Consider the following 13,933-nt stretch of genomic DNA (forward strand, 5'->3'; position numbering starts at 1 on the left):
GACTTTACACTAAATTTATATATATTTATTAGTAAAGAGAAATAAATAGAGAAGGAAGGAGAGTCTATCAGCCTAACTACCCAATCTCTTCAGCTTCATTATTTCTGCTTCATTAGGTCCTAGATTCCCCATGGGGTCAGTTAAACATATGGTTGATACAGACAAATTAATGTCAGCCAAGGAGTGCGCTTGAGTTCAGGAAGGGAACTAGAGCCAGAGACCCAAGTTCCAGGATTCTCAATCCACTGGTGGCCAACTGCTAGAGGCCATCATACCCCGACCATTTGACAAGATCACGGTCCAAGGAAGGAAGGTGAGCAAATCAGACCCCAGAATGAGGATCTCCTGCTGATCCCCCTTTGTGACTTCTTTCCCCAAATTTTCCCCACTAGTGGACTTGTTATGATTATTATTCTCTCCCCAATACAGGAGAATAACATGAGAGCAAATACTTATAGGATCAATAAACATATACCCTACTTTAAACCCCTTAGGTCATTACCCAGAAATGATTGCAATTACAGAATAAAAGCCCAAAGATTACTGCCCGTGACCCCTCCTTTATCAAGCACAAGATACGCTCCAAGGCCCTACAACATAATGAATCTTGTCCCACAGTTACCACACTTGAATGAATTTGTTGGAACAGAAGCCAAGCAACATTGCTAGGCATCTCAAAGTAAAACAAGAAAAACAGAACTTGTAAATTGAGGCAAACCCCAAAATTCATCTGCCTAAAGTCCCCACACCTAGATACAAAGATGTTTTGTTGTTCATCTCCCAAGCAATTATGCTGGAGAGTGAAAGCTGACCAAAAGCACAGTGATCCTCTCAGCAAGTCAAGGTGTACTAACCTACAAATGGCTTAATTCACATTAATCTTATCTATCACAGTGTTGTAGAAACCTAGTAAATGATCACAGAATTCTTTGTTGTAGTAACATCACAAGAGTGATTTGATAATATCCAATCAAACTGTAGAATGTCACATACATAGAGAATTGATTATGTGTGTGTACCAAAAACCTATATAATAAACATACCACAATACTATGGCAGAGCACTGTGTGTGATGTCTGTGTACGTGGGCTGAATGCACGGTGTGTCTCATCTCATTTATCAGACCATGACATCACACTTGGGCAGACAGACCCTGGTCCTCAGAGAGGCTGCTGGATGGACCTCAAGAGCCAACCTCCTGTTTCCCAGCTTGTCAGAGATGGCTTACACAGATAAGCACCTGGGTGACTTTCCAGAGAATCTTTCACAAGCTTCTTTCAAACGCCCCCAAAATGGCAGAGAGCTAGCTTGCTCAGTATAACCCTTCCCTTAAGATTTTCTAATTTGCCAGGATTTCACTTCAGTCTGTACATGTCACATCCCTTGGCTACTGCCAGTCAGAAATCTCATCTGCCATGATGACAAATTAAGACACATGACTCTGTGATGCCCTATTATAGGTGAATCTTCTAGCATTGGGGGTCCCCTAGATATTTAGCTCACCCAGTATTTATTCTTGGTTATAAACCCAGTTCTTTTGCTATTCAAGATATAGCAACCCCCCATGGGAGTCCTGTAATATTTATCTGTGGGTAATAAGTTGAAACACATGGGGAGTAGCTCGAACTCTGAGGAAATATGAGGAATAAGAGAATAGGTGGGGAGTACCAACTCCTTGATACCCCTATAGACAAGAGAGTCTGAACATTAATAGGAAGCTTCAGGGGTGACAGTGTCACTAGAAAAGGGGGGAGTCTCAACTCCTTGGTGCCTCCTATAGACAATGGAGTCTGAGAATTAGTAGGAGGCACTGGGGGCATCCACATCCCTAGGAAAGAGATACAGTGAAGCAAGAGAGGCAAGAGGAGAAGAGGGTGAGAGAGAGAGAGAGAGAGAGAGAGAGAGAGAGAGAGAGAGAGAGAGAGAGGAAGGGCAAAAGTCAGAGAGCTAGTAAGAGAGAGTTTCACACTAGTTCTCCAGTATTTATTGAAGGTTTTAGGAATGTGGATCAACAAATACGTAACATGACATAGGTTTTAACATTGGTTGAATTGACAATGACGAGATCAAAGAGGTGGAGATTAATCCAACCTGCACTTTGCAAATGAGTGTAGTCTGAGCTGAGGAATGGCTGTTAACCTGCACTTTGCAAATGAATGTAGTCTGAGCCAAGGGCCCTAATCTGACCGTGCCTTGCAAATGAATGTACTCCGAGCCAAGGCAGCATGGCCACCAAGGCCCAGCCTATACTAGAGCCTAGGACTGTGCCTTTTCATACAATGAACATCAAGAGGTCTGACCATGTGTCTGGTAATACAATATCAATACATCGATTATACTTCCCAGATGCCAACATGCCTGGTATGCTACAATGAAGAAAGGGAAAAATATGACTATTGAAGAACTTTTATGGAGGGAAAACCCAGGTTATAGAGGAAAAAGAGGATGAAATTCAAACAAAATCAAAACCTTCCCCAAAAAGTGGAGATTGTCCACAAGCTCTGGAAGAACTCAAATTGGAGCTTATCCAAAAGATGGAAACCTTCTGGCAAGAAAAACGGGAAAAAATTCAGAGAGAGGTCAACAGTCTGATAGACAAGTACTTCCAGTTGGAGAAACAGCTGGAAGCCTCAAACAGCAGGGAAGACCAAACTGAAAAGAAAAACCAGTCCTTAAAGACCAGAATTAAGCACCTGCAAAAGAATGATCTTGCAAAACAGCAAGAATTAATAAAGCAAAGTCAAAAAATTAATGAATTAGAAGAAAACATAAAATATCTCACTGACAAGGTGACAAACCAGGAAACAGAGGAAGGAGAGACAATTTGAGAATCATTGGTCTACCTGAAAAACCAGAGATAAACAAAAATCTCAATGCCATACTAAAAGAAATAATCGAAGAGAATTGCCCTGATGTTCTCAAACAAGGGGGCAAAATAGAAATTGAAAGGGTTCATAGAATACCCTTTATACTAAATCCCCATAAGACAACCCCCAGGAATGTAATTGCCAAATTCAAGAGCTTCCAAGCTAACGAGAAAAATCTTACAAGGAGCCAAAAAGAGAAACTTCAGATACAAAGGAGCACCAATCAGGATTACACAAGACCTAGCAGAGGCCAGGCTAAAAGACTGCAAAGCCTGGAACATGATATTAAGAAAGGCAAGAGAATGGGGTCTTCAACCAAGAATCAGCTACCCATCAAAACTGACTATATACTTCCAGGGGAAAGTATGGGCATTCAACAAAATAGACTTCCAAGTATTTGTAAATAAAAGACCAGAACTCAGTGGAAAGTTTGACATCCAAACACAAAGAGCAAGAGAAACATGAAAAAGTAAATATGAAAGAAAGGGAAAAGGATAAAAATGTTTTTTTTCTTTTATTCAAACTCTCTTCTATAAGGGCAACAATTAGAACAAATTATATATACTAATATATGGGGGAAATGTTATGTGTAACTCTCAAAAGTTGTATGCATTAATAGAGTAATCAGAAGAATCATTCCTAGGGAAAAATTGGGACATTAACATGATTTGGAGGGAAAAAATAAAAAGAAAAAAAAAGAGAGGGGGGAATCAATGATGGTACCAAGATATACTTGAAGAAATAGAAATAAATTAAATAGAATAATCGTTGTCACACAAAGATACACATGGGAGGGGGAGGGGAAGAATTCTCTCATAAGAAGGAGAGGAAGAGAGTGCTAATTGGTAATACTTAAACCTTACTCTCAGTGAAATCAACTCTGAGAGGGAAGAGCATCTAGATCCATTGGGATCTTGAATTCTATCTTATCCAAAAGGGTAAGGGAGAAGGGAAAACTAAGGGGGGTTAGGGGGAGGGAGTTCAAAAAGGGAGGGAAGGAAAGGGGGGAGGGAAAGTAGCAGCCCCCCCCCCAAGAAGGGAACAAAAAGGGAGGGGCCAGAAAGGGAAGCATAGCAAGGGAGGGGACTAGGGGGACTGATTTAAAGTAAACCACGGGTTTAAAAGGTTATAGCAAAAGAAGAAAGGTCAGAATTAAGGGAGGATATCAAAATGCTGGGGAATTCACAAATGACAATCATAACTTTGAATGTGAATGTGATGAACTCACCCATAAAATGTAGACAAATAGCAGAATGGATTAGAATCCCAAACCCTACCATATGTTGTCTTCAAGAAACACATGTGAGACGGGTAGATACTCACAAGGTCAGAATTAAAGACTGGAGTAAGACCTATTGGGCCTCAACTGATAGAAAGAAGGCAGGAGTTGCAATCATGATATCTGACAAAGCCAAAGCAAAACTAGACCTGATTAAAAGGGATAGGGAAGGTAAATACATCCTGATAAAAGGGAGTATAGACAACAAGAAAATATCACTAATCAACATGTATGCACCAAATGGTATAGCACACAAATTGGAGAAACTAGGAGAATTAAAGGAGGAAATAGATAGTAAAACTATATTGGTGGGAGATCTGAACTAACCACTATAAAATTTAGATAAATCAAATCAAAAAATAAATAAGAAAAAGGCAAAAGAGGTGAATGAAATTTTGGAAAAAATTAGAGATAATAGATATATGGAGAAAAATAAATAGGGACAAAAAGGAATACACCTTCTTCCCAGCACCACTTGGCACATTCACAAAGATTGACCATACACTGGGTCATAAGAACATGGCATACAAATGCAGAAAAGCAGAAATAATTAATGCAACCTTTTTGGATCATAAGGCAATAAAAATAATGATCACTAAGGGTACATGGAGAGCAAAATCAAAAATCAATTGGAAATTAAATAATGTGATGCTCCAAAATTGGTTAGAGAACAAATCATAGAAACAATTAATAATTTCATCGAGGAAAATGACAATGGTTAGACATCCTTTCAAACCTTATGGGATGCAGCCAAAGCAGTACTCAGAGTAAAATTCATATCCCTGAGTGCATATATTAACAAATTAGGGAGGACAGAGATCAATGAATTGGACATGCAAATCAAAAAACTTGAAAGTAAACAAATAAACCCCCCCAGAAGAAAATCAAATTAGAAATCCTAAAAATTAAGGGAGAAATTAATAAAATCGAAAGTGATAGAACTATTGAACTAATTAATAAGACCAGAAGCTGGTACTTTGAAGGAAACAAACAAAATAGACAAAGTACTGGTCAATCTAATTAAAAAAAGGAAAGAAGAAAAGCAAATTAACAGTATCATAGATGAAAAGAGGGACCTTACCTACAATGAAGAGGAAATTAAGGCAATCATTAAAAACTTCTTTGCCCAACTACATGGCAATAAATATGCCAAACTAGGCAATATGGATGAATATTTACAAAAATATAAATTTCCTAGACTAACAGAAGAAGGAATAGAATTCTTAAATAATCCCATATCAGAAAATGAACTCCAACAGGCCATCAAAGAACTCCCTAAGAAAAAATCCCCAGGGCCCGATGGATTCACCAGTGAATTCTATCAAACATTCAGAGAACAGTTAATCTCAATACTATACAAACTATTTGACATAATAAGCAAAGAGGGAGTTCTACCAAATTCCTTTTATGACACAAATATTGTACTGATTCCAAACCCAGGCAAGTCAAAAACGGAGAAATAAAACTACAGACCAATCTCCCTAATGAATATAGATGCAAAAATCTTAAATAGGATCCGAGCAAAAGGAATCCAGCAAGTGATTCCACTATGATCCAGTAGAATTTATACCAGGAATGCAAGGCTGGTTCAATTTTAGGAAAACCATCTACATAATTGACCATATCAACAAGCAAACCAACAAAAATCACATGTTTATATCAATAGATGCAGAAAAAGTCTTTGAGGACTTCCGGTCAAGATGGCAGCTTAGAGAAAGCTAAAGTTCGGAGCTCCAGCAACCCTTCCTTACCAATCTCAAACGGAATGCTCCTAGGGCATCGAAATTCAAAACAAACAGCAGAATAGACCCTGGAAACACTCCTCCTGTACCTCGATCAAAAGGTATGGCCCCCCAAGAATTGGAGCCCGAGATCACTCGGATCTAAGGGGAAGGCAAAGGGAAGGTCCCAGGACCCATTCCCCCCCCAACCCAGAGTGCTGAGTCCGAGGCAGCAGCAGGAACCTCAGGGCAGGCAGGGGGGCCTTGGGAGCCGGCTGTTCTGAGGGCTGCCCCCTGAAAACGACCTGAGCCAGACAGCAGGGAGGCAGGGGGGGGGGCCTGTAGCCCCCTGACCAGAACCTTCCATCTGGGTCTCACTGAAGGTCACTGCCTGAGGGCATACTCAGTCTGAGGTTAATCCTATCACCAGCCCTCAGAGCTCCAGGAAGCCATGGCACCTTCCCCCTCAGAGTGCAGGGTCATCTGAAACAACAGTAACCCTCAGAGCTGGCAAAAGGGCCTCGGAGCTGAAGGCCGAATCCTGAAAACAACCTGACCCAGTCGAGGGGGCACCCAGACAGCAGGGAAACAGAGAGAGACAGGAGGAGCCTGTAGCCCCCTGACCAGATCCTTCCATCTGAGTCTCACTGAAGGTCCTTGCCTGAGGGCATACTCAGTCTGAGGTTAATCCTATCACCAGCCCTCAGAGCTTCGGGAAGCCGCGGCCCCTCCCCCCTCAGAGTGCTGGCTCTTCTGGCCGGCTGAGGCACAGAAACAAGGGCCAACAATCTGCCTAGGGCTAAAACCTCTGAACGCCAGACAGAGATAAGAAAAGCTAATCCTCCCCACTCAGATAGAGATGGCAAACTCCACAGAAGCACAAAAAACCCAAAATTCCAAAAAAAACAAGAAGAAGGGGGTGACTTTGGACACATTTTATGGAGCAAAAATACAAAACACAGAGGAGATAGAAGAGGAAACACAAGCAAATGCTCCGAAACCTTCCAAAGGAAATGGAAACTCTCCACAAACCCATGAATAATATGAATCAGAAATGATCAAAAAGATGGAAGCCTTCTGGGAGGAAAAATGGGAAATAATGCAAAAGAAATTCACACATCTACGAAACCAGTTTGACCAAACTGAAAAGTAAAACTAGGCTTTAAAGCAAGAACTAATAAAGCAAAGCCAAAAGACTAAGAAATTAGAAAAAAAAAAACATAAAATATCTCACTGACAAGGTGACAGATTTGGAAAATAGAGGGAGAAGAGATAATTTAAGAATAATTGGACTTCCAGAAAAGCCAGAAATAAACAGCAAACTCGACATCATAATACAAGATATAATCAAAGAAAATTGCCCAGAGATTCTATAACAAGGGGGCAATACAGCCACTGACAGAGCTCACAGAACACCCTCTACACTAAACCCCCAAAAGACAACTCCCAGGAATGTAATTGCCAAATTCCAAAGCTCTCAAACAAAAGAAAAAATCGGAAGCCAGAAAAAGACAATTTAGATATAAAGGAATGCCAATCAGGGTCACACAAGACCTTGCAAGTTCTACTCTGAATGATCGTAAGGCATGGAACATGATCTTCAGAAAGGCAAGAGAGCTGGGTCTTCAACCAAGAATCAGCTATCCAGAAAAACTGACTATATACTTCCAAGGGAAAGTATGGGCATTCAACAAAATAGAAGATTTCCAAGTTTTTGCAAAGAAAAGACCAGAGCTCTGTGGAAAGTTCGACACCGAAAAACAAAGAGCATGGAATACCTGAAAAGGTAAATATGAAGGAAATGGAAAAGGAGAAAAATGTTATCTTCTTCTTTTACTCAAACTCTCTTCTATAAGGACTACATTTATATCAATCTATGTATACTAACATGTGGGGGAAATGTAATGTGTAAATAGGGGGAAAAGAAAGACCAAATAGAATAATCTTTCTCACACAAAGATTCACATGGGAAGGGGAGGGGGAGGAAACTCCTATAAGAAGGAGAGGAAGAGAGGGGGGGTTACTTAAACCTCAATCTCAGGGAAATCAACTCTGAGAGGGAAAAACACCCAGATCCATTGGGATCGTGAATTCTATCTTACCCAACAAGGGTAGGGAGAAGGGAAAACCAAGGGGGGTGGGGGGGAGGGAAAACAAAAGGGGAGGGAAAGAGAGGGGGGAGGGGGAGGGAACAAAAAGGGAGGGACTAAAAAAAGGAAACGTATCAAGGGAGGGGACAAGGGGGACTGATTTAAAGTAAATCACTGGACTAAAAGGTAGAGCTGAAGAAGAAAAGGTTAGAATTAGGGAAGGATATCATAATGCCAGGGAATCCACAAATGACAGTCATAACTTTGAACGTGAATGGGATGAACTCACCCATAAAACGTAGACGAATAGCAGAATGGATTAGAATCCAAAACCCTACCATATGTTGTCTTCAAGAAACACACATGAGGTGGGTTGACACCCACAAGGTCAGAATTAAAGGATGGAGTAAGACCTTCTGTGCCTCAACTGACAGAAAGAAGGCAGGAGTGATAATCATGATATCTGATAAAGCCAAAGCAAAAATAGACCTGATCAAAAGGGATAGGGAAGGTAATTATATTTTGTTAAAAGGGACTTTAGATAATGAGGAAATATCACTAATCAACATGTATGCACCAAATAATATAGCACCCAAATTTCTAATGGAGAAACTAGGAGAAATGAAGGAAGAAATAGACAGTAAAACCATATTAGTGGGAGATTTGAACCAACCATTATCAAATTTAGATAAATCAAATAAAAAAATAAATAAGAAAGAGGTAAAAGAAGTGAATGAAATCTTAGAAAAATTAGAATTAATAGACATATGGAGAAAAATAAATAGGGATAAAAAGGAATACACCTTCTTCTCAGCACCACATGGCACATTCACAAAAATTGACCATACATTAGGTCACAGAAACATAGCACACAAATGCAGAAAAGCAGAAATAATAAATGCAGCCTTTTCAGATCACAAGGCAATAAAAATAATGTTCAGTAATGGTACATGGAAAACTAAATCAAAAACTAATTGGAAATTAAACAATATGATACTCCAAAATCGTGTAGTTAGAGAAGAAATCATTGAAACAATTAACAATTTCATTGAGAAAATGACAATGGCGAGACATCCTTTCAAACCTTTTGGGATGCAGCCAAAGTGGTAATCAGAGGTAAATTCATATCCCTGAGTGCATATATCAACAAACTAGGGAGAGCAGAGATCAATCAATTGGAAATGCAAATAAAAAACTCGGTAACAATCAAATTAAAAAACCCCAGCAGAAAACCATACTAGAAATCCTAAAAATTAAGGGAGAAATTAATAAAATTGAAAGTGATAGAACTATTGATTTAATAAATAAGACAAGAAGCTGGTACTTTGAAAAAACAAACAAAATAGACAAAGTACTGGTCAATCTAATTAAAAAAAGGAAGGAAGAAAAGCAAATTAACAGCATTAAAGAGGAAAAAGGGGACATCACCTCCGATGAAGAGGAAATTAAGGCAATCATTAAAAATTACTTTGCCCAATTATATGGCAATAACTACACCAATTTAGGTGATATGGAGGAATATATACAAAAATACAAACTGCCTAGACTAACAGAAGAAGAAATAGAATTCTTAAATAATCCCATATCAGAAAATGAACTCCAACAGGCCATCAAAGAACTTCCTAAGAAAAAATCCCCAGGGCCCGATGGATTCACCAGTGAATTCTATCAAACATTCAGAGAACAGTTAATCTCAATACTATACAAACTATTTGACATAATAAGCAAAGAGGGAGTTCTACCAAACTCCTTTTATGACACAAACATGGTACTGATTCCAAAACCAGGCAGGCCAAAAAAAGAGAAAGAAAACTACAGACCAATCTCCCTAATGAATATAGATGCAAAAATCTTAAATAGGATACTAGCAAAAAGACTCCAGCAAGTGATCAGAAGGGTCATCCACCATGATCAAGTAGGATTTATACCAGGGATGCAGGGCTGGTTCAATATTAGGAAAACATCCGCATAATTGACCACATCAACAAGCAAACCAACAAGAACCACATGATTATCTCAATAGATGCAGAAAAAGCCTTTGATAAAATACAACACTCATTCCTATTAAAAACACTAGAAAGCATAGGAATAGAAAGGTCATTCCTAAAAATAATAAACAGTATATATCTAAAACCATCAGCTAATATCATCTGCAATGGGGATAAACTAGAAACCTTCCCAATAAGATCAAGAGTGAAACAAGGATGGCCATTATCAGCTCTATTATTTAATATTGTACTAGAAACACTAGCAGTAGCAATTAGAGAAGAAAAAGAAATTGAAGGCATCAAAATAGGCAAGGAGGAGACCAAGTTATCGCTCTTTGCAGATGACGTGATGGTCTACTTAAAGAATCCTAGAGAATCAACCAAAAAGCTAGTCGAAAAAAAATCAACAACTTTAGCATAGTTGCAGGATACAAAATAAACCCACATAAGTCATCAGCATTTCTATATATCTCCAACACAGCTCAGCAGCAAGAACTAGAAAGAGAAATCCCATTCAAAATCACCTTAGACAAAATAAAATACTTAGGAAGCTATCTCCCGAGACAAACACAGGAACTGTATGAACACATCTACAAAACACTCTCCACACAACTAAAACTAGACTTGAGCAATTGGAAAAACATTAACTGCTCATGGATAGGACGAGCCAATATAATAAAAATGACCATCCTACCCAAACTTATCTATTTAGTGCCATACCCATTGAGCTTCTAAAAAACTTTTTTACTGAATTAGAAAAAAACCATAACAAATTTCATTTGGAAGAACAAAGGATCAAGGATATCCAGGGAAATAATGGAAAAAAAATACAAAGGAAGGAGGACTTGCAGTCCCAGATCTCAGACTATATTACAAAGCTGCGGTCATCAAAACAGTTTGGTACTGGCTAAGAGACAGAAAGGAGGATCAGTGGAATAGACTTGGGGCAAGTGACCTCAGCAAGACAGTCTATGATAAACCCAAAGATTCCAGCTTTTGGGACAAAAATCCACTATTTGATAAAAACTGCTGGGAAAACTGGAAGACAGTGGGAGAGACTAGGTTTGGATCAACATCTCACACCCTACTCCAAGATAAACTCAGAATGGGTGAATGACCTGAACATAAAGAAGGAAACTATAAGTAAATTAGGTGAACACAGAATAGTATACATGTCAGACCTTTGGGAAGGGAAAGATTTTAAAACCAAGCAAGACTTAGAAAGGGTCACAAAATGTAAAATAAATAATTTTGTTTACATTAAATTTAAAAGTTTCTGTACAAACAAAACTAATTCATCCAAAATTAGAAGAAATGCAAAAAACAATAACATGGAAATGGCTTAGAATCAAGAACACATGTGATACCCAGTGGAATCGCGCATTGGCTATGGGAGAGGTGGGAGCAGGGGGAGGAAAAGAAAATTATCTTTGTCTCCAATGAATAATGTTTGGAAATGACCAAATAAAATAATGTTAAAAATAAAATAAAAAGCAAAATAAATAAATAAATGGGAGGTTTCCATAGTCTAAAGCTTTTGGGTATGCAGAGTTATTAGGGATCATAGATACTGTAAACTTATACTATAACAGTCCGACCTGGGGCTGCTACATAATGTATTTCCTTAGTGGGTTTGGGCTCGAGAAGGAGAAAGGAGTCGGAGAAAATGGGTGATAAATCAAGAGACACAGAGAAGTGAATTTAAATGGGGAGTGGCGATGGCCCCTGATACTATTTTCCTTAGATAAATAATTAAAGGAAAATATGAGAAATAATAGAACACGTGGAAGTAAGAATTCCATGATAGAAAGCATGTGGCCAAGAGTCAGGACAGATAAAGAGAGACAGCAGGGAGAACTCCAAGGTTGCAGGAAACAAGAGAAAGCAGTGAGCCTCACTCCATCCTTTATTGTGGATTGAGAGGTGATCAATGAATATGTAACAAAGCATAGTGGATCCACATTGGTTGCATAGACAATGACAAGATCAGAGGAGGTGGGGATTTGCCTGACATGAGCTTTTCAGAGGAATAAGGTTTGACAAGGTGAGGGCTAAGCCTTTGTGGCTCAGAGTCAGGAATTCTCTTGTCCTTAGAACTGCCGATACATTGATCATGAACTGATCTGATCAAGTATTTAATACATCAACCATACTTCCATGCCTGGTGTGTTACACATACTGTAAACTTTATCCTTCAAGTAAAAAAATATTAACATGATTCAAGTATCACCAAGGATAGAAAAGAAGAAAGAGAAAAATAAAACATCACTGTGCAATATAAAGAAAAATAAAAAATAATAATTTCATAGTTCACATTTCATGTGACAATGTGTTAGCCAAGCAAAGGCACAACATAAAGGTTGCTGACTCAAAAATGAGATTTATATTCCTCTTAACTTGAATAGGATCCACAGTGTGAGAGTACATAATTTTTCCACCAGGTAAATGCCTTTTAAACAAAGTAGTACAACAACTAATACAGATTATAGGAAGTACCAAAAACCCCCAAATTATAAGAGCCCATTTAATGAAATATTTTTAACAAAGTCTATGAATACCATCTTTCCAAAATTTGGTAGGAGAGAAACCAGAAAAACCTCTGTACTGTTAATGAAGAATTACAAATGTAATAAACCCATGTCAAACCTACTAGGCTTCACAGGAAAAATCATTCCCACCTCCCAGATGTTACCCTCACAGGGTAACTAAGCCACTTGGGCACCTCCCTCCCTCTTGGTATGAGACTGTGTTAAATTTATGGTTGGACTGAATATATTTAATTGGTCGCCAGGGATTTAATTACTAAATCCCAAAAATGAATCAATAAAGTCAGAATGGAATTTATGGTAGTTTATTTTACAATAGAGGGAAATTACTAAGGAAGAGAGAAAGAGAATAAATGGAGAGAGAGAGAGAGAGAGAGAGAGAGAGAGAGAGAGAGAGAGAGAGAGAGAGAGAGAGAGAGAGAGAGAGGGAGAGGGAGAGGCAGAGGGAGAGAGAGGGAGAGGCAGAGGGAGAGGCAGAGGGAGAGGCAGAGGGAGAGGGAGAGGGGGAAGGAGGGAGGGAGTTTTGGCTTTGGCTTCCTCTGAGCCAGGTAGGACTATTCAAAGGCCCCGTCCAGGGGAAAGGAATATCAGGACAATGGGCCTTTCCCAGAGGCTGACGCCTCCAGAAAGGCCAAGGAAAGGAAGTCAGCCTTTAGACTCACCACATGTCAGTTCAATCAGTAGATTCTTTATCAGCCTCAACTCCAGTAAAACTGCTTCTTACAGGAGGCTCCACTCCAAGTGTGTTTCTTTCAAATTCCCAGAAGAACATCACTCAGGCCCTTGTCTCTTTCTTTTAAAGACTTTTTTTCTTGCATCACTTCCCCTAATTCTATGTCTACCAACCACAGCTGACGCTCTGCTCTAGGACTGCCCAGAAGGCAGTTAGTCGATTCTGATTCATTACCCACTAATGCACACGTGGGTCACAGACCTCCCATTTCATGATTAAGTGGGATATTTACACCTTTGGTGATTAGATAGAGCATGGGAAGATCTTCCCACTCAACTTTAAGTACTGTGCTTACATTTTTGGGGGATTCAATCAACAAATAGATAGGGGATTACAATTTAATCTTCACAATTAAGGAAGAGCTAAGTACCTTCATTGATACAATCAGTAGAGAGCCAAATCCAATATTCACAACTGTAATAGTGTAACAGAACTGTCTCCAATATGTCCCAAGCATTTTCACATGGAACCCAGGACTAAAAAGTGAAAATCACTTCAGATGTCTCATCCATTACATGTTCAATAAATGCAGAGATGGGAAAAGCCAACAGTGCCATTGCACTTTACTTCAGCTACAAATGGACCCTTACCTCTTGTTACAAACAACTCAGAGGCAGGCAAATGATCACTCAGAGGTAGGGATGCTCCCTGATATCTGAAAATCACTTCTGAAGACTTGTTAAAATCAATTGAAATTATTAAACAGTTA

Source organism: Monodelphis domestica, chromosome 4 (assembly GCF_027887165.1).
Source record: "Monodelphis domestica isolate mMonDom1 chromosome 4, mMonDom1.pri, whole genome shotgun sequence".
NCBI lineage: Eukaryota > Metazoa > Chordata > Mammalia > Didelphimorphia > Didelphidae > Monodelphis > Monodelphis domestica.